The following is a 21,489-nucleotide window of genomic DNA, read 5'->3' on the forward strand; positions in this document are numbered from 1 at the left end:
TTTCCCACTGGGCTGGCGGGCGACCGCCAAAAGGCCGCCCGCCAGCCCAGTGGGAAACACCCTTCCCACGAGGAATCCGGCTCCGAATGGAGCCGGCGGAGTGGGAAGGTGCGACGGGTGCAGTTGCACCCGTCGTGAATTTCAGTGTCTGCAAAGCAGACACTGAAATTCTTTGTGGGGCCCTCTTACGGGGGCCCCTGCAGTGCCAATGCCATTGGCATGGGCACTGCAGGGGCCCCCAGGGGCCCCACAACACCCCATACCGCCATCCTGTTCCTGGCGGGCGAACCGGCAGGAACAGGATGGCGATATGGGGTGTCAGAATCCCCATGGCGGCGCAGCAAGCTGCGCCGCCATGGCGGATTCCCATGGGCAGCGGAAAGTCGCCGGTACACCGCCGGCTTTCCGCTTCTGGCCGCGGCTGTACCGCCGCGGTCAGAATGCCCGGCGGAGCACCGCCAGCCTGTTGGCGGTGCTACCGCCGCCCCCGGCCCTGGCGGTATTTACCGCCAGGGTCGGAATGACCCCCTATGTCCCGTAGAAGCTTGTTCATGTGTCCGAATGGCATAGAGTACTAATGGCAACCTCCCATCCCAGTCCTTCCCTGACTCGGATACCGATTTTTTTAGAAGAGTTTTTAAGGTACGGTTGTATCTTTCTACTAAACCGTCGGTTTGTGGGTGATAAACCGCGGTCCTTAACTGTTTAATTCCTAGTAGCTGACATATCTGAGTCATTAAATTTGACATAAACTGCGTTCCATGGTCAGTTAATATTTCTTTAGGAAAGCCTATTCGGGTAAAGAATCCTATCATGGTGTTAGCTACGCTTTTGGTATTGATGCTGGTGAGGGGAATGGCTTCGGGATATCTGGTGGCGTAGTCCACTAATACCAGTACATATCTATGAACCTTTGAGGAAAGTATGAGGGGTCCTATTATGTCCATCTCTACACGGGAAAAGGGTACTTAGATAATAGGTAAGGGTTGTAGGGGAGCTCTCCTTTTAGGTCCAGGATCTATAAACTGACACTTAGGGCATTGCTGGCAAAACTTCCTGATCTGGGAAAACACTCCGGGCCAATAAAATCTTACTGACAGGTATTCTTCGTTTTTCTCTCTACCGTAGTGGCCCCCTCCTGGTTGACTATGGGCCAAGTGTAATACATGGAGCCTATAAGGTTCTGGGACGAGCAATTGTTTCTTTTCCTGGTTATCAGGGTTAGTGATCCTATATAGTAGATCTATATAGTAGATTTTTAATTATGGAAAAACAGGGACCCTTATCTCCAGGCGTTCTTGATCGTGTGGTTCTCCAAGCATGCTGGGATCCTCCCTCTGGCAGGAGCAAAACGGGGGAAGACTATTGAGGGTATGAACTCGTGTAATTACCCCGATGGATTTCTTATCCTTAGGTCCATATAGTCTTTTGGTTTCTCGTTTTTCATTCTTACTCGGTTTATAACGGGTAGCCGTGGGTTGTATTGGTTCATTAGAAAAAGGTGCGTCTTTCCACCAGGAATCGCTTTCTTCGATTTTCCTTGTACTGTCTAAAAGAGTAGCAAAGTCTATATAGTCAGTTCCAATCATGGCTTCTTCTACCAGACGATCTACTACTTCTATCCGGATTTGGGTTTCTTTCCCCTCCCACGTAAGCGTGACCCAGGTCATAGGATACTCTTGGGATTCTCCGTGAATACAACAGATCGATACTGTGACCCCGGGAGTGATGGTACAACTGTCTGTCAAATCAGCTCTGATTACGGACTGACTACAGCCTGAATCGATGAGTACTAAAGTTTTTCGCCCGTTGAGCAGTAACTCTTTTTTGTATTGTTTATCTTTACTTCCAGTATAATATACCCGTTCTCAAGTGATGCCTATTTCCATGGGCTCTGGGTTGTCGGTTTTAAGGGGGCATACCCGGGCTATATGTCCCCACTCCCCGCAACTAGAACACTGGGGTTGTTGAGGAAAAGGTCTCTCCATTACTCGGGTTTTTACAGTGTCCTCAAGGGGTCTTCTCCCCACGGAGGGGATCTGCCCAATGTTCTGACAGGATGGAGTAGGGGTCACACGATGGGGAGGGTTTTTAAATTCCATAGAACGATGGTAAGCACACGCTAACTCAATGGTGGTAGTATTATCTGGATTAGGGTGTTGCTTAATCCAGTTATGGGTGGAGACAGGTAGAGCTTCTAGATATTGTTCCAACAATATGACTTCTATAATGTCCTTGTGGTTGGTTCCTATGGGCCCCAACCATGTGAGACCTAAGTCTTTTATCCGGAAATATAAAGCCCATGGGTTCTCCGAAGGCCCCCATTTAGCTTTCCTAAACCGTAATCTATAGTGTTCCGTGTTGAACCCTACCCGTTCTAATATACTTTTCTTAATGTCCTGGTAGGGTGTGGCACCTCCAGGGTTCACGGCTTGATAAGCTGCCTGGAGGGTCCCGGTCAATAAAGGGGCTATGTAATGTCCCCACCGATTTTGGGGCCAGGTGGCTGACGTGGCAACTCTTTTAAAGTCTGTAAAAAAGGCATCCGGTTCTTCGCCTTCTTGGTACCGTTGTAATACCGAACTAGGCACATTGGGAAGGACCTGGGTAGCCGCAATGGTATCCGCCAACGATTTTAAGGCATTCTCATGGACCAACTAGTTGTTGGCCATGATAGTCGCTTGACTTTTAAGGGCATTTTGAAGGGCTTCTCGTTCTACTTTGGCTTCTTTCTGTTGCTCTTCCCACACGATCTGGAGGGGCCTCTGTCCTTCCGCTAATTGTTGCATCATATCGGCTATGGTGGGGTAACCTTCAATTGTGAAAACGGTCGATGTCCTGGTGTCTGTGTTTAAAAATCCCACTTCTGACAACACTGTAGTGGGTTCCTACTCTGTATGTGTTTGGGTATGCAAAGGACTCTGTAGGCACCGAGCTTGGTTGCAATTTCCTTTTATTTGGGATATGTTTAAGTGGAGCCTTCACTTTATATATTGTCTCTCTTTAGGAAATGTCTTTGGTCTTCTCTTCTTCTTTTATCCAGTAAAGATAATGATATGGGTTTATTTCTTCTAGGGCATTCTAATTGGTGGTCAGGATCCAATCTGGATGGTCGTCGGGAGGAAACAGGAACTCGTCCCCAGAGGATGTTGGCCGGTTTCCCAAAGAAAAGAATGGGAAAAACAGGTAAGTGCAGGTGTTGGTTTGAAGAGTTATAAGGGTTAGTAGGGGGGTGGAAGGGCAGGGGTGCAGGGGTGTGAGAGGAATAAATGTATAGTGTATCACCCTTTCCCCGTGTACAGGAGGCTCTCTCTCTCTCTTTTTATTGTATAGGAGGGTGGTTAACTTCACCACCCCCTTTGTGCCATTAGATACCTGGGTGGGGGGGGAAGTTTCTCCTTCTTTTAATCTTTTCCTCCCAACCCCTTCTCGGTTCCCTCTAGCTCTCTCCCACCCCTCATCCACTCGGGCATGAGCTTTAATCTAAGGTACCTGTGTAAGCCACACCCCTCCAGGGACATGGCGGCGTTGTTCGTTTCTCCTCGGTGTCTCCATGGGGGTCTTCGGACCCTTTTCCAGGCTTCCCGTTGTCTCTGGATTACGGCTTCCGTCATTCGCGTCCTCGCGATCGTCCTTCTCCCTGGATTCTGTTCTTCCTTCCCCTCTTGGCGCCATTCTCCACTCCGTCTCCGTCCTGCTCCACGAGACTTCTTCGGACTTGTCGGGTCGCGAGCGCTCTAGCTTCTCGTCTCCTATTATTGCCGTTCCCGTGTCCCGGATATCCAGATCTTCTGGAGGGAGACATAGGCCCTCATTACAACCCTGGCGGTTGGTGGTAAAGCGGCGGTAAGACTGCCAACAGGACGGCGGAAAAAAAAATTGAATCACGACCGTGGCAGAAACCGCCAACATAGACAGCCACTTTAACACTCCGACCGCCACGGCGGTACAAACAAACAGCATATCGGTCACCGCCAACAGACAGGCAGAGGACAATGTACTGCCCACAGTATCACAACCTACCAATCCGCCACCTTTTCCGGGGTGGATTCACCGCGAACAAAAACACAGCGGAAACAGGATTTCGAAGGGAAAACGCTCACCTCTACACACCCCATGAGAAATCTGGACGCCATGGAACCCTAGCTCAAGATCCTGCCAGCCCTTATCTTCTTGCTCCTCTACCAGGAGCACGAATGCCAGCGGTGAAGACCACGGTGAGTACTGCACCTACGACACAGGAGAGGGGCGAGGTAAAAAATGGGGACACACACACGTAACACCCTCACCCACTACAACACACACACTAATACAGTATGATACATTACAGTTACACCACCCAAACCCCCTGGAAGAATGCAAAGACAAAAGGAAATGAGTGTAACCATTGTAATATATTAAAATCCAGTACGCAAAAATATATATACACTATTAACAAATATATACACCAAGAATAGTAGTCCAGGTAGTGCTCCATTGAAGTCCGTGGAACACTGGGCCCACACAGCATGGGCGAGGCCCACACTCAATTCCCGAACATGACGGAGAGAACACTGCAGGAGCATCAGATGGCAATAAAACAGGCACCTCAGGGGGAAGGGAAAGGGGGGGCACCTCAGCCGGTTGAGTGCACGACGCCAAATCCACGAGGGGGCCACATGCCCACTGTTCAATCCTGGGGAGTGCAAAGCCACAGTCTCTCAAGTCTCTACAGTGGGTGGGTTGCCCACTGTTCCATCCTGGGGAGTGCAAAGCCACAGTCTCTCAAGTCTCTACAGTGGGTGGGCTGCCCACTGTTCAATCCTGGGGAGTGCAAAGCCACAGTCTCTCAAGTGGATAACAGTCTCCACTGGTTCTGGAGGGGGCCTTGTGCCCAGAGTGCTTCATCCTGCCAAGGACTGAGGTAGTGTATGGCTTACTCCACTGGTTCTGGAGGGGGCCTTGAGCCCAGAGTGCTTCATCCTGCCAAGGACTGAGGTAGTGGATGTATCTCTCCACTGGTTCTGGAGGGGGCCTTGTGCCCAGAGTGCTTCATCCTGCCAAGGACTGTGGTAGTGGTTGCCTTACTCCACTGGTTCTGGAGGGGGCCTTGTGCCCAGAGTGCTTCATCCTGCCAAGGACTGAGGTAGTGGATGTATCTCTCCACTGGTTCTGGAGGGGGCCTTGTGCCCAGAGTGCTTCATCCTGCCAAGGACTGAGGTAGTGGTTGTATCTCTCCACAGGTTCTGGAGGGGGCTTTGTGCTCAGAGTGCTTCATCCTGCCAAGGACTGAGGTAGTGGATGCCTTACTCCACTGGTTCTGGAGGGGGCCTTGTGCCCAGAGTGCTTCATCCTGCTTGTGACGGACTCATTAGCGTCAGTGCCCTTGGTGCTCATGGGCCAGCGGTGCTTGTGGCGGCAGTGTCCTGTTCAGCGGTGCTTGTGGCGGCAGTGTCCTGTTCAGTGGTGCTTGTGGCTGTGGTGTCCTGTTCAGCGGTGCTTGTGGCGGCAGTGTCCTGTTCAGCGGTGCTTGTGGCTGCGGGGTCCTGTTCAGCGGTGCTAGTGACGGCAGTGTCCTTTTCAGCGGTGCTTGTGGCGGCAGTGTCCTGTTCAGCGGTGCTAGTGGTGGTGGGGTCCTTGGCAGTGACTCAGCTGCTGGCGGTCCTTTCTGGCCCAGCGGGGCTGGTGCTGGCGGTCCTTTATGGCCCAGTGGGGCTGGTGCTGGCTGTCCTTTATGGGCCAGCGGGGCTGGTGCTGGCGGTCCTTTATGGCCCAGCGGGGCTGGTGCAGGCGGTCCTGTCCTGGGCAGCTGGGCTGGTGCTGGCGGTCCTGTCCTGGGCAGCTGGGCTGGTGCTGGTGGTCCTGTCCTGGGTAGCTGGGCTGGTGCTGGCAGTGTCCTCCTGGGCAGCTGGGCTGGTGCTGGCGGTCCTGTCCTGGGTAGCTGGGCTGGTGCTGGTGGTGGCCTCCTGGGCAGCTGGGCTGGTGCTGGCAGTGGCCTCCTGGGCAGCAGGGCTGGTGCTGGCGGTGGCTTCCTGGGCAGAAGGGATGATGGCGGTGGCCTCCTGGGCAGCAGGGCTGGTGCTGGCGGTGGCCTCCTGGGCAGCGTGGATGATGGCGGTGGCCTGCTGGGCAGCGAGGATGATGGCGGTGGCCTCCTGGGCAGCGGGGATGATGGCAGTCTTCTCCGCCGTGCTGCTCTTCCCAGACTTGCTGAGTTTCTTGTGCCCCTTCCCCACCTTGGAAGGTGTCGCAGCTGACTCCACACTCCCACCTGTACCCCTGGGAGCGGCTTTGGTGGCTGGAGTCTTCCCCCTCTCCCGCCGGGCACTGGCCAACGTTTGATGTTTGACAGGTGGAGGACTATCCGTGCTGTGGCTCCATGCCACACTGGCTGCCCTGCTGCACGGTGCACTCCAGATTCTGGTGACTACAGGCACCACTGGTCCCGGAGAAGTTGTGGCTGAGGTGCTAGGTTGGGACCTGGAGAGTCGGGCCCTAGGAGACTGACGGGGTGGGGGAGGTGAGGGAAAGAGGTCAAGGGTGAACAGGAAAAGTTTCTTGGGAACACTGGGACTGGTAGCTGGAGGGGGTTTGGGAGTGGAGGAAGAGTTTGTGGTTGTAGGAGGTGTTCGTTTGGTGACTTTGGGTGAAGGTGCATGCGCAGTAGGCTGAGGTGGATGGCTGTTGGGTGGGTGGGTGTGTGGCTGCGTTTGTGTATCTTGGGAGGTGGCGTCACAGACACACTGGGAGAGGATACAGGGGACGTGTGAATGGTAGTGGGGGTGGTGAGTGCACGTGAGCAGGGTATGGTGGTGTGTGTGCTGGTGATGGAAGTAGTGGCTGTAGATGTAGTGCATGCAGGTGTGAGTGTAGACGAGACTGGGAGGGAGGAGGGAGACGAGGAGGAGGGGGACACAGTGGAGGCAGTGGATGTCGGTGTGTCTGCATGTGTGTGATGCTTGTGTGAGTGCCTGTGGGATGTGTGGTGCTTATGTTTGCCTGAGCTTCCCTTGTGTGTTGACGTGTGTGCATGCTGGTCTGAAGGTGTGCTTGGGATAGGCTGAGGTAGAGGGGATTGGGTCTGGGTGGAGGAAGTTGGAGGGGGGAGGCTAGAGACAGGGACAATAGTGCTGAGGCCAGAGTCTGAAAAGCTCGCTGAAGGGCTGCCTGACCAGAATGAATGCCCTCCAGGAATGCATTTGTTTGTTGCAACTGCCTCTCTACACCCTGGATGGCATTCAAAATGGTAGACTGCCCAACAGTGAGGGACCTGAGGAGGTCAATGGCCTCCTCACTGAGGGCAGCAGGGGTGAATGGGGCAGGGCCTGAGGTGCCTGGGGCAAAGATGATGCCCACCCACCTGGGTGAGCGGGCACGGGGCAAAGGCTGAGGGGCTGCTGGGAGGGCGGTGCTGGTAGCGAGGGTGGCAGCTGCACATGTAGATGGGGGGGGGCACAGATGTGGCCACCACCACAAGGGAGCTCCCATCAGAGGACGAGTCCGTATCACTGGTGTCAGCTCCTGTCCCCGCTGTGGAGCTCCCCTCGCCCTCTGTCCCACTGGTGAATTCCCAGTCCGTAGTCTCGCCCTCCAGGGCCATGTGGGATGCAGCTCCCTCCTGCTCCGGTGCCACTGCTCCTCCGCCTGATGATGCTAATGCACACAAGAACAGGAAGACCACAAAAAGGGGGGGGGGAACGACAGAAGAAAGACATGTTGAGTGCATGCATTACCGCTACCGTTGGCAGACACGACAGATACAGAAGCCCCCGGCACTACGCCGCGCACTTAGGGTCCACTGTTCAATCCCTGGGACATGGCCTTCAAAGCTATGGCCGACATCTGCACACATGGATGTCACAGGAGTACTTGGTACTGTACACAGGTGGGGTGGGGTGCCACAGGATTTGCCAAAACAAGGGGACCTAACTAGCACACTCGCCCTGGCCTAGGGAAACCCACAGCCCACCTCCCCCACCCAGAAACCTCCACTGCGCGCAAAATCAGCAGAATGAGAGTGCACTCACCCCCGTGTGGCTGCTGTGATGCCCTCAAGCGCCCATCTAACTCCAGGTACGCCACCGCCAGGATCCTGAACATCAGAGGGGTCATGGTGCAACGGGCTCCCCTCCCATGTTGGGAGGCCATCCCCAGCTGGGCCTCCGCCGTCTTCTTGCTCCAGCGGCGAATGTCCTCCCATCTCTTACGGCAGTGGGTGTTCCATCTGTGATAGACCGCCAGGGTCCGGACGTCCTTGGCGATGGCACGCCAAATATCCTTCTTCTGGCAGGCGCTGACCTACATGAATTGTACAGGGGAAAAAGGAAAGTTATTACCAACTGCACCATCACAGTCATTGGCCCCCATCCCTACCCTTGCCATGATGCACATGCACTCACCGTCGTTTCATGCACGCCTCAATGTCCCCCGCCATACTTCATCCACCCCACTCCACACAGGCATAGCCCATACAGCATGCTCCCAGTGTACTTACCTGTTTGTCTGCAGGTTCGTAGAGTAGCGTGTACTGGGGGAGGACCCCATCCACGAGTTTCTCCAACTCCTCCGATGTGAAGGCAGGGGCCATTTTCCCAGACGCACGAGCCATTGTCGCTTCCAGACTGAGGTCACAGCAGCACTTGCAGAGTAGGTCCTCTCCTGTTGAAGATCAGGTATCGAGTGATTGAACAGATAGAAAATGTCGGTCACGTCCACAGCGGTGCGTACCGTCTCCGCCGGCGTACATCGTCATTGGCTCCTGGGGTCCAATGTTAACCAATGCTGAATTGCGCCGCGGTCTTCGACCGCCTACTGCGACGGTGTACAACGCCAGCGCAGTTACCTCACATCCCATTGTCCCACTATACAGGTCAGGCAGCCGCCATTTCAGGGGCCCACATGGCTTAATTTTTAACTGCGTCACACATACCTAGGCCTTGCCTCAACACTCATAAAGGCCAAATTTCGGATTATGATTCGTGTTCTGTGTAAGCTGTGGGTACGTACCTCTGAGTTGGTTGACTCTGTGCTCGCTGTTGTCCTTCATAGGCTTCGTCCGCTGGGACATGTGAGGAGATGGCGGCATCCTCCGGTGTACAGACCGCTGGTGGACCTGTCGGCAATGGAGGAAAGACATGTGATCATCACCTACAGGCTTGATCGTGCCACAATCCTGGAACTGTGTGCCCAGCTGGAGCCAGACCTGATGTCAGCTATCCACCATCCCACAGGAATCCCCCCTGTAGTGCAGGTGCTGTCAGTACTCCGTTTCCTTGTAAGTGGGTCTTTTCAAACAACAGTGGCCATAGCATCAGGGATGTCCCAGCCTATGTTTTCCAACGTGTTGTCCAGCGTGTTGTCTGCCCTGCTGAAACAAATGCGGAACTCTATCGTTTTTCCTCAGCTGGAGGATTTGCCTACAGTGAAAGGTGACTTCTATGCCCTGGGACATATCCCCAGCATCATAGGTGCCATTGATGGAACACATGTGGCTTTGGTACCCCCCGCAGGAGTGAACAGGTGTACAGAAACTGGAAGAGTTATCATTCCATGAATGTGCAGATGGTGTGTTTGGCAGACGAGTACATCTCCCATGTGAATGCCAAATTCCCTGGCTCAGTGCATGACGCTTACATCCTGCGGAATAGCAGTATCCCTTATGTGATGGGTCAACTCCTAAGGCACCGTGTGTGGCTGTTAGGTGAGCACCTGGAAGCAAGTCAGTGGGAATGGTTGTCTGGGTCTGGGGATATCCCTACAGATTAGTGTGTGTCTAACAGTTGCCCTCGCCATTTGCAGGTGACTCCGGTTACCCCAACCTGTCATGGCTACTGACCCCAGTGAGGAATCCCAGGACAAGGGCAGAGGAACGCTACAATGATGCCCATGGGCGGACTCGGAGGATTATAGAGCGGACCTTCGGCCTCCTGAAGGCCAGGTTCAGGTGCCTCCATATGACAGGTGGATCCCTATTCTACTCACCAAAGAAGGTGTGCCGGATCATTGTGGCCTGCTGTATGCTTCACAACTTAGCTTTGCGATGACAGGTGCTTTTTCTGTCCGAGGATGGTCCAGAGGGTGGTGTTGTTGCAGCTGTGGAGCCTGTGGACAGTGAAGACGAGGAAGCAGAAGAAGAGGACATCGAGAACAGGAACTCTGTGATCCTGCAATACTTCCAGTGAGACACAGGTAAGAATACAAACCTGCCTACTACATGTACTTTAACACTACTACCTCTCTACTGTCTGTCGTTTTCTCCCAGTGTATGGTCACTGAGTTGTCACTTTCCCTTACGATTTCACAGATGTGGGTCCCACTGTGTGAAATCTGCTTTATTTCCTCATGGACTAGAGCTGTGTGCCATAGGTATGTTGACATTACAATTGAAAGAGCATTTTGTCACTGTAATTGTTAATACACTATTTCGAAATCACAGACAGACTCCAGATTGTTTTGTGCTTTAAGGGTGTTTATTTCAGTGCTCAATATTGGAGGGGGTTGTAAAATGGTGAGGGGTGATGGTGGAGGAATGTCCATGGCAGAGTCCAGTCTATTAGTCTCACAGGTGCATTGCCCAAATGGGAATAGGAAGTGGAGATGGGGCAGTTTGAGGATGGACAGGGTGACAAGGTGGGACTAAAGGATGACACTCAGGGTGGTCTCATTTCTTGGCAGGGGTCTTGGCATCGTTCTCTGTCTTTGTCCTGGATCTCAGGGACCGTTTGCAGGGTCGTTCTCCCTCTGCAGGGGGTGGGGTGCTGGTGTGGTTGTCCTGTGGCAGTGCCACCTGTCCACTAGCGCCGGCGGAGGTGGTGGGCAGTTCATCATCCAGGCTAGTGTCAGGGGCCCCTTGTTGTGCCACAGTGTCCGTCTTGGTGTTGAGGACTTCCTTCAGCACCCCTACAATGGTGCCCAGGGTGGAATTGATGGATCTGAGTTCCTCCCTGAAGCCCAAATACTGTTCCTCCTGCAGGCGCTGGGTCTCCTGAAACTTGGCCAGTACCGTTGCCATCGTCTCCTGGGAATGGTGGTAGGCTTCCATGATGTTGGAGAGGGCCTCGTGGAGAGTGGATTCCCTTGGCCTGTCTTCTCCCTGTCGCACAGCAGCCCTCCCAGTTCCCCTGTGTTCCTGGGCCTCCGTCCCCTGGACCGTGTGCCCACTGCCACTGCCCCCAGGTCCCTGTTGTTGTTGGGGTGGTGGGTTAGCCTGGGTTCCCTGTAGTGGTGGAAACACTGCTGATTGACATGTCCTGGGGACAGAGGTATGGGCCCGCTGGGTGGGTGCTGTGCTGGTGTTTCCAGAGGGGGGAAGCTCTGTGGTGGCCTCTGACTGTCAGGGGAACCGACTGTCCCGAGGTCCCAGATGGGCCGGGCTGGTCATCTAGATCCAGTTGGACAGAGCTGCTGTCATCACTGTGGGCCTCTTCTGTTGGTGGTGTGGACATGTGTGGACCCTCCTGTCTGGTGACGTTGGGTAGGGGTCCTGCAGGGGTATAAAAGGATGTTTATTTCATCTGTGTGTGACATGGTGTGAAATGGGTGGGTGACCATGTACCCCAGTACTTGCCTTCCTGTGTGGGTTCTTGTGTGATGATGGTTTAGGGGGGTGTATGGGTATGTGCAGTGGCCATGCTTTTGTGATGGGTGTCCATGCTTTGTTGTTGCATGCAGGGCTTGGTGTTAGGATGTGTGGTTTGTGATGTTGGGACATTTGTGAGGAGTTGGAGTAATGGGGGTGAAGGTGAGGGTGGGGGTATGTGATAGCATGCAAGTAGGGTGGGGGATATAATAGTTAAGATTTAACTTACCAGAGTCCATTCCTCCATCTACTCCTGCGAGGCCCTCAAGATGCAGAATAGCGAAGACTTCCTCCTCCCATGTTGTTAGTTGTGGGGGAGGAGGTGGGGGTCCGCCACCAGTCCTCTGTACCGCAATGTGGTGTCTGGAGACCACGGAACGCACCTTCCCCAGTAGGTCGTTCCACCTCTTCCTGATGTCATCCCTATTTCTTGGGTGCTGTCCCACTGCATTGACCCTGTCCACTATTCTGCGCCATAGCTCCATTTTCCTAGCTATGGAGGTGTGCTGCACCTGTGATCCTAATAGCTGTGGCTCTACCCGGACAATTTCCTCCACCATGACCCTGAGCTCCTCCTCAGAGAACCTGGGGTGTCTTTGCCGTGCCATGGGATGGTGTGGGTGATGTGTGGGGTGATGTGTGTAGTGATAAGTGGGGTGATATTTAGTGGTGTGTTGTATGAGGTGCGTGGAAGTTATGTGGGTGATGGTATTGTGTGCCTGTGGGTGCTTGGTAGTTGTTTGTAGAGTCTCTCTCTGGCCTTCTCTCTGTAATTTTGTCGTAGGGGTTTGTGGGTGATGTGGGTGTGTGCTTTATATTGTATTGGATGTGTGGGAGTGGTGTGTGTATGTGTATCAGGTGTGTGTATTTGGAATTGTCCAATGTGGTAGCATTTTGTAAATGTGTGTGTATTTTGAGCGCGGCGGTGTGTACCGCAAATGGAATACCGTGGTTGAAAGACCGCCACGTGGATTCATGTGTCGTGATAGTGTGGACGTATTTCTGTTGGCGTGACGGTGGAGGTTTTGTTTTCGCCAGTTTATCACTGACCTTTGGTGTGGCGGACTTGTATGGGTTTCTGAATTTTGGCGGATTCCGAGCAGTGGGTCATAATGACCGTGGCGGAATTCCGCTGCCGCGGCGGTGTGTTGGCGGTCTTCTGCACGGCGGTAAACGGCTTTTGCCGCCAATGTTGTAATGAGGGCCAATGTTTGCAAAGTGCCTAGCTGTGGATTTTGGCTCAGCCGACACCTAGGGAAACCTAGTAAACCTGCGCAGTTTTGAAAACTAGACATCTAGGGGAATCCAAGATGGGGTGACTTGTGGGGCCATGACCAGGTTCTGTTACCCAGAATCCTTTGCAAACCTCAAAATTTGGCCACAAAAACACTTTTTCCTCCCATTCTGGAGGGGGCCTGGTGCCCAGTGTTCTTCATCCTGGCAAGGATGGGGTGAGTGGATGGCTTCTTCCACTGGTTCTGGAGGGGGCCTTGTGCCAGTGTGCTTCATCCTGGCAAAGACGGGGTGAGTGTATGGCTTCTTCCACTGGTTCTAGAGGGGGCTTGGTGTCTTGTGATGTAGCACTTGGGGAGTTCAAGGTCACAGTCTCTCACCTAGGTGTCACACCCACAGGTTTTGCAGGGTCCAGGATGCACTACAGTCCATGGAGGCAGGACTACACACTGCCCGCCAGTGGTGACGACTGCTCAGTGGTGGCAGTGGCTTAGCTGGTGTTGGTGCTGGCAGTGGTGGTGGGAGGCTCCAGCCCTTCCCCTGCAGCCCTGGATCCTGCCCACTGGGGCTGCTGCTTCTGGCAGTGGAGCTGGTGGAGGTACTGGTGGCGGTGCTGGTGGTCGGAATGGCAGTAGTGGGGGGAGGCTCCAGCCTATTCCCTGTAGCCTTGGACGGCTGCCCACTCAGGCTGCTGGCAGTGGTGCTGGCAGTGGTGCTGGTGGCGTTCTGGTGGCGTGCTGGTGGCGGTGCGAGTGACGGTGCTGGTGTCGGGAATGCCAGTGGTAGAGGGAGGCTCCAGCCCATCCCCTGCACTCGGCTGCCCACTCGGGCTGCTGCTGCTGGCAGTGGTGCTGGCATTGGTGCTGGTGGAAGTGTAGGTGTTGGGAATGCCAATTGTTAGGGGAGGCTCCAGCCCATCCCCTGCAGCCTTGGACGGCTGCCCACTCGGGCTGCTGCTGCTGGCAGTGGTGCTGGCAGTGGTGTTGGTGGCGGTGATGGTGGCGGTGCTGGTGTCAAGAATGCCAGTGGTGGGGGAAGGCTCCAACCCTTCCACTGCAGCCTCAGACGGCGGAACCACCATGGTTGGTGTTGGGGGCTCAGAATCAGTCCCAGCACCAGGCCTCCTGTCTTTCCTGCCTGCAGTGGCAGGCCCCTTGCCCTTAACCGCTGGTGGTGCCTTCTTGCCTTTGCCCTTGGCAGCTGGTGGTGCCTTCTTGCCTTTGCCCTTGGCAGCTGGTGGTGCCTCCTTGCCTTTGCCCTTGGCAGCTGGTGGTGCCTCCTTGCCCTTGCCCTTGGCAGCTGGTGGTGCCTCCTTGACTTTCCCCTTGGCAGTTGGTGGTGCCTTCTTGCCCTTGGCAGCTGGTGGTGCCTCCTTGCCTTTCCCCTTGGCAGCTGGTGCAGGCACACTGTCAGTGTTGATGGCTGGTTCCCGGGAGCCTCTCACACCTGCAGTAGCTGTCGACACTACTGTGGCCGTGGATTGGATGGCTGAGGTGTTTGGCTGGGTTCTGACCACCCTGGCCTGACGTGAAGGACGGGGGGTAGGGAAGAGGTAAACGGCAGAGAGGAAAAGCTTCTTAGGGACACTGGTGCGGGAAGAGGGTGAAGGTTTGGGAGTGGAGGAAGAGGGAGTGGTTGTAGGATGGGTCTGTCTGCTGTGTTTGGGTGCACGTGCATGGGCTGGATGCTGTTGTAAGGTGGATGTCTGTTGGGTGTCTGAGTCCTTCCGTTTGTGTACTTTTGGAGGAGGGGGCACAGACACTGTAGGAGAGGACACAGGGGACGTGTGCATGGATGTGGGGGTGGTGACTGCCAGTGAAGGGTGTGTAGTGATAGGTGCGATGGTGATGGGGGTAGTGGATGAGGAGGTAGTGCATGCAGGTGTGAGTGAAGATGCTACTGGGAGAGTGGTGGACGAGGAGGAGGAGGGGGACACAATGGAGGCAGTGGAGGTTGGTGTGTCTGCATCTGATGGTGTTTGTGTGAGTGCCTGTGGGATGATGTTATGTAATGTTATACGTTTTTTAGAGCGCATGGATACCCTCAGGTTTCCCAGCGCTAATGGACCTTAACCAGGGAGATGTGTGGTGCTTGTGTTTGTTTGAGCCACTCCTGTGTGTTGTCTTGGGTGCATGCTGGTCTGAATGTGTGCTTGGGATAGGGTGCGTTTGAGGGGAATGGGACTGGGTAGAGGAAGTTGGAGGGGGGAGGCTAGAGACAGGGACAATTGCTGCCATCAGGGAGGAGGCCAGAGCTTGGATTGTTGGGCCGCCAGGCCAGAGGAATGCCCTCAAGGAATGCATTTGTTTGTTATAAATGGCCTGCCAGTCCCTGGATGGCATTCACTATGGTTTACTGCCCAACAGAGATGGATCGAATGAGGTCAAAAGCCTCCTCACTCAGGGCACCAGGGCTGACTGGGTTAGGGCCTGAGGTGCCTGGGACAAAGGAGATGCCCAACCTCCTGGGTGAGCGGGCACGGGAAAGTCGCTGAGGGGGCTGCTGGGAGGGCGGTGCTGTTACGGGGTGTGGCAGCTGTACCTGTAGTTGGGGTGGGCACAGAGGTGTCCACCACCAGCAGGGAACTTCCATCGAAGGAGGAATCACTTTCAGAACTGTCCCCTCCTGTGTCCGCCGTGGTGCTCCCCTCGACCTCCATCCCACTGGTGCCCTCACCGTCGGTGGATTCGGCCTCATGGGCCATGTGGGATGCAGCTCCCTCCGTCGCCGGTGCCACTGCTCCGCCGCCAGATGATGCTAATACACATAAGGACAAGGTGACAAAACAAAAAGAGGGGAGAGAGACAAAGGATACACTTGGTCAATGGCTGCCCCAACAACAGTTGGTGTACACAACACCCTCACACAGGGAACAGGCCTTCACACTAAGCAATGCACTACCAGTCACAATGCTAGACACCAGCCCAAGGACAGGAATACCTAACGCCAATAGCAGCATACCTGACACCCACAGACCCGCGCAGTAGGTGATGCCTACTAGCTTTGTAGGAGGTGGTGTTCATCAGCCCCTGCCCAACATGGCACCTACCCTGCGATGTCCTGCCAGTCCTAGGGTCACCCACAGGCTCACATCCCCCACCCGTAGACCACCCCACCATGCACAAGTAGTACATTTCGAAATTGTACTCACCCCCTTCTGGCTGCTGTGATGCCCTCAAGCGCCCATCCAGCTCCGGATAGGCCACCACGAGTATGTGGAACATCATGGGGGTCAGGGTTTGATGGGCACCCCTTCCTTGTTGGGAGGCCATCCCCATATGGGCCTCTGCCATCTTCCATGCCCAGTGTCTCAGGTCTTCCCACCGTTTGCGACAGTGGGTGCTCCACCTGCCATAGACCCCCAGGGTCCGCACATCCTTTGCGATGGCACGCCATATACCCATTTTCTGATGGGTGCTGACCTGCAGAAAAATACACATAGAAAAAGGCATCAGCCATACCGTCCGGCCTCTTACACTCATGTCCCACCATAGCCCTCCCATCCCCTTATGCACAGACATTGCCCACCATACATGCATCACGCTGCCCAGGACCCTTCCACCAACCCACCCCTTACACGAGGCCCTCACACACAGCACTACATTCATTCATGCCACGTGCATCGTGCTCACAGTGAACTCACCTGTTGGTCTGGAGGCCCATACAGCATTCGGTACTGGGGTAGGACCCCATTCACAAGTCTCTCCACCTCCGCAGCGGTGAAGGCAGTGGCCCTTTCCTCAGTGACTCGAGCCATGGTTGTTTCCAGACACAGGTCACAGCAGCACTTGCAGTGTAGGTCCTCTCCTGTTGAATGTCAGGTAGCAAGTGAGAGAACAGATAGAAATTTGCAGTCACGTCCCCGGCGGTGCGTACCTTCACTGCTGGCGTACTTCACCATTGGCCACTGTAACCCATAGGGCCCAATGACAACCAATGAGGAGTTGCATGGCGGTACTAGACCGCCTCCTGCAATGGCGCACAACGTCAGCAGCATTACCTCATTTCCACATGTCAATCCCCACAGGACAGGCGGGCGCCATTTCACGGGGGGCCAGGCCATGGCACCTAACTGCGTTACTGTACACATAGGCACCATTTGGACCTATCCAAAACATACTGTTACAGTCACAATATGCAATACAGTGTACAGTTTGGAAATGTGGAATACTGACCAGCTGCTCACTCTTTTGCCCCCAAGAGTACAACCGCTGCAGATGAATAGGAGACAGAGACATCCCCGTGTACAGACCCCGGTGGACTTGGCAACAATGGAGGAGAGGCACATTACCCCCACCTATAGGCTGGACAGGGCCACAATTACAGAGCCGTGTACCCAATTGGAGCCAGACCTGATATCTGCTATCCGTCACCCCACTGGGATCCCCATCTTGTGCAATTCCCATCTGTGCTCCATTTTTTGGTAACTGGTTCTTTCCAAGTGAAGGCAGGTTTGGCAGCAGGCATGTCTCAACCAATGTTCTCAATAGTGCTGACCAGAGTGTTGTCTGCCCTGATTAAACACATGTGCAGCTACATAGTTTCCCCCCCGGTGAAGGATTTGGCCACAGTGAAAGCTGACTTCTATGCAATGGGATATACCCCCAACATTATTGGGGTTATTGATGGTACACATATTGCATTTGTGCCCCCCCCCCGGAGAAATGAACAGATGTTCAGAAATCGAAAGAGCTTTCACTCCATGAATGTGCAGATAGTGTGCCTGGTGGATGAAGACAAAAGAACATCAATCATATGACAGTACTTCCAGTGACAATCAGGTAAGACACTATGGGGGTCATTCCGACCCCGGCGGGCGGCGGGCACCGCCCGCCGAGCGGAAACCTCCCAAACACCGCCCCGCGGTCAGATGACCGCGGGGGGCATTCCGACTTTCCTGCTGGGTCGGCGGGTGATCTGCAAAAGATCGCCCGCCGGCCCAGCAGGAAAGTCCCAGCAAAGATGAAGCCGGCTCCGAATGGAGCCGGCGGATTTGCTGAGGTGCGACGGGTGCAGTGGCACCCGTCGCGATTTTCAGTGTCTGCCAAGCAGACACTGAAAATCTTGCTGGGGCCCTGTTAGGGGGCCCCTGCACTGCCCATGCCAGTGGCATGGGCAGTGCAGGGGCCCCCGGGGGCCCCACGACACCCGTTCCCGCCAGCCTCTTCCTGGCTGTGTAAACCGCCAGGAACAGGCTGGCGGGAAGGGGGTCGGAATCCCCATGGCGGCGCTGCTTGCAGCGCCGCCATGGAGGATTCCTTTGGCCAGGGGAAAACCGGCGGGAAACTGCTGGTTTCCCTTTTCTGACCACGGCTTTACCGCCGCGGTCAGAATTGGCCAGGAAGCACCGCCAGCCTGTTGGCGGTGCTTCCTTGGTCGTTGGCCCTGGCGGTCAATGACCGCCAGGGTCAGAATGACCCCCTATAACTTCACCTTCCATTGACAGTTTTGTGTTGGACATTGTACAAGGCAGGCTGATTTTCCCATTATTATGGCCACTTACTGTACCCTTTGGCATCTCTATTTTCAGATATCTGTGCCCCATTCTGGCTCCTGGTGTGTTGACTGCAATCAAATACAGGTCATACCTATGTACACATTACTGTACAGGTGAATTGTTATGTCTACAGATTGTTAAACAGCTACATCCTTAAATCATTTGACATACCCCATACTTATTTTTTCCATGGGTGTTTATTTAGGTGCTAATAAGTGGAGGGGGTATTGCAGTGGGCTGGGTTGCTGATGGGGGAAAATTCAAGGTAGATTCCAGTCTATTGGTATCAGAGGTGCATTGTCCAAGGGGGCATAGGAACTGGAGCAACGGCAGTTCAAGATGGACAGGGTGGCTGAGTGGGACACAAGGGTGACATTCCGGAGAGTCTTATTTCCTGGTGTGGGTCTTGGCAATGTTCTCTGGCTTCTGCCTGGATCGCAGGGACCGTTTGCGGGGTGGTTCTCCTTCTGCAGGGTGAGGGGTGCTGGTGGCCTGTTTGTCCAGTGGCGGGGCCTCCTGTCCACTAGGGGCAGCTGAGGTGGAAGGCTGTTCATCGTTTTGGTGAGTGTCAGGGGTCCGTTGGTGTGCCACTGCCTCCCTCATGGTATTGGCCATGTCTGCCAGCATCCCTGCAACGGTGACCAGAGTGGCGCGGATGTCCTTCAAGTCCTCCCTGATCCCCAGATACTGTCCCTCTTGCAGCCACTGGGTCTCCTGCAATTGGTCCAGTATCTGGCCCCTCGTCTCCTGGGAATGGTGGTATGCTCCCAGGATGTTGGTGAATGCCTCCTGAAGAGTCGGTTCCCTGGGACTGTCCTCACCCTGTCGCACAGCAGCCCTCCCAGCTTCCCTGTTGTCCTGTGCCTATGTCCCCTGAACCGTGTGCCCACTGCCACTGATCCCAGGTCCCTGATCATCCTGTGTTTGTGGGGTGTCCTGGGGTCCCTGTAGTAGTGGACAGACTGCTGATTGACGTGTGTTGGGGACAGTGGTATGGGCCCACTGGGTAGGTGCTGTGGTGGTGTTTCCTGAGGGGGGAGCTTCTGTGGTGGTATGGGACTGTGCCTGGGTTACCGACTGTCCGGAGGTCCTTGATGGGCCAGGTTGATCATCCAGATCCAGGCATCCAGAGCTGCTGTCATCACTGTGGGCCTCTTCTGGTGGGGGGGAACTGGATGTTGCTGGCACCTCCTCTCCAGTGACGTTGGACGGGGGACTTATGGGGATGTAAATGCAGTGTTATTATTTCTTTGTGTGCCATCTTGTGCATGGGTCTGTTGCCCTCTATGGTTGTTATAGCCCTGGCAGCTTAGCCTTGTGTGAGTAGTGATTTTGTGGGCTAGGTGATTGTATCTAGTGTGCATGCTTTAGTGATGTGTGTCCATGCACGTCTGTGATGGTGGTCCGTGCATTGGTGTTGCATGCAGGGCTTGGCATTGGGATGAGTGGGTTGTGATGGTGGGGTGTACGTGAGGTGGTGGGGTGATAGGGGTGAGGGCAGGGTGGGGGGATGTGATAGCATGCAAGTAGGGGGGTGATAGTAATAGAGAGTTGACTTACCAGAGTCCAGTCGTCCTGCTACTCCTGCCAGGCCCTCAGGATGCATGATTGCAAAGACTTCCTCCTCCCACGTTGCTAGCTGTGGGGGAGTAGGTGGGGTCCACTTCTCTTCCTGATGTCATCCCTTGTTCTTGGGTGCTGTCCCATGGTGTTGACCCTGTCCATGATCCTCCGCCAAAGCTCCATCTTCCTTGCAATGGATGTCTGCTGCATCTGTGATCCGAATAGCTGTGGCTCTACCCGGATGATTTCCTCCACCATGACCCTTAGCTTCTCCTCTGAGAATCTGGGGTATCTTTGTGGTGCCATGAGTGTAGTGTGTGTGGTGTGTGTGAGGGTGTGTGGGGTGATGTGTTGGGGTGTGTGCTATAAGGTGCATGGATGGTGTATGGGTGATGGTGTTTTGTGCCTTTGGTTCTGTGGGTGCTCTTGGTCTGCCTCTCTCAGTTGGCAATATGTTTTCATTGTAAGGGGTTGTGGGTATTGTGGGTATTGTGTGTGTGTTTTATAGTGTTGTGGATGTGTGGGTGTAGTGTGTGTATGTGTGTCAGGTATGTGTAATTTGAATTGTCCAATGTGGTGTTGTTTTGTTAGGTTGTGTGTATTTTGAGTGCGGCGGTATGTACCGCCAATGGTTTACCGCAGTTGAATGTCCACCATGGCGATTCGTGGGTCATAATGCTGTGGGCGTAGTTCTGATGACGTAAGTGTGGGTTTTGGTACTGCCAATTTATAACTGATCTTTGGGCTGGCAGACTTGTGTATGTGTCTGTATAGTGACGGATTGGTATGTGTGTGTCATAATATGGGTAGCGGTAATCCGCTGCAGCTACGGAATGTTAGCAGCAGTCGGCATGGTGGTACACAGGACTTACCGCCAATGTCATAATGAGGGCCTCTATGCCTAATCTCCTAGATCCAAATCTTTTTCTAATGTCTGAATCACACCCTATATCATACCCAGGTGTCATGCGTACCATCTGTGTCATAACCAGCGGTCCAAGCGAACAACACCTCTCACTTCTTTCAGATACCAACAGTGTTCCAACTGGTAGCACTAAGAAAACCTTTTAGACTAAAGATAAGATGGATGTGCAGGCCCTTTATCACACCCAGTGCATATGCTTACCATCTGTGTCTCGCCCAGCGGTCCAAGCCATAGACACCTCTCAAAATTGAGGTGCCAGCCCTTTATCACATACAGGGCCTATGCATACCATCTGTGTCTCGCTCAGCTGTCCTAGTGAAAAAAAAACACAAACAGCATTCACCTTTCCTAGCGTGCTATAGAAAAAAATTTACTTCCGTGGGTTACGCTTCTTCCTAGTCTGCCATGCACCAAATGCTGGACCAAGGCTCTGATGTAGTCTCTTACCCTTCTGCGTCTGCTTCAGGATGGAACTCTGTACGGATTCAGCAGAACTTCCAATCAACTGCGTCATCTTCTCACCTTTCCTTGTTGCTCAAATGTGAATCCGTCCTGGCAGGGTCCTCTTTCTTCTGAACCAATCAGCTCCTACCTGGCTCACCAAAATGTTGCTCAAATGTGAACTTACCTTAAAAAAAGAAAGTATGAGGCATTTGGCAAAATAGGAACAGTTCATTTAATTAAACATTATGGCCGAGAGAACATTAACAGAAC

This window comes from Pleurodeles waltl, chromosome 4_1 (assembly GCF_031143425.1).
Source record: "Pleurodeles waltl isolate 20211129_DDA chromosome 4_1, aPleWal1.hap1.20221129, whole genome shotgun sequence".
Classification (NCBI taxonomy): Eukaryota; Metazoa; Chordata; class Amphibia; order Caudata; family Salamandridae; genus Pleurodeles; species Pleurodeles waltl.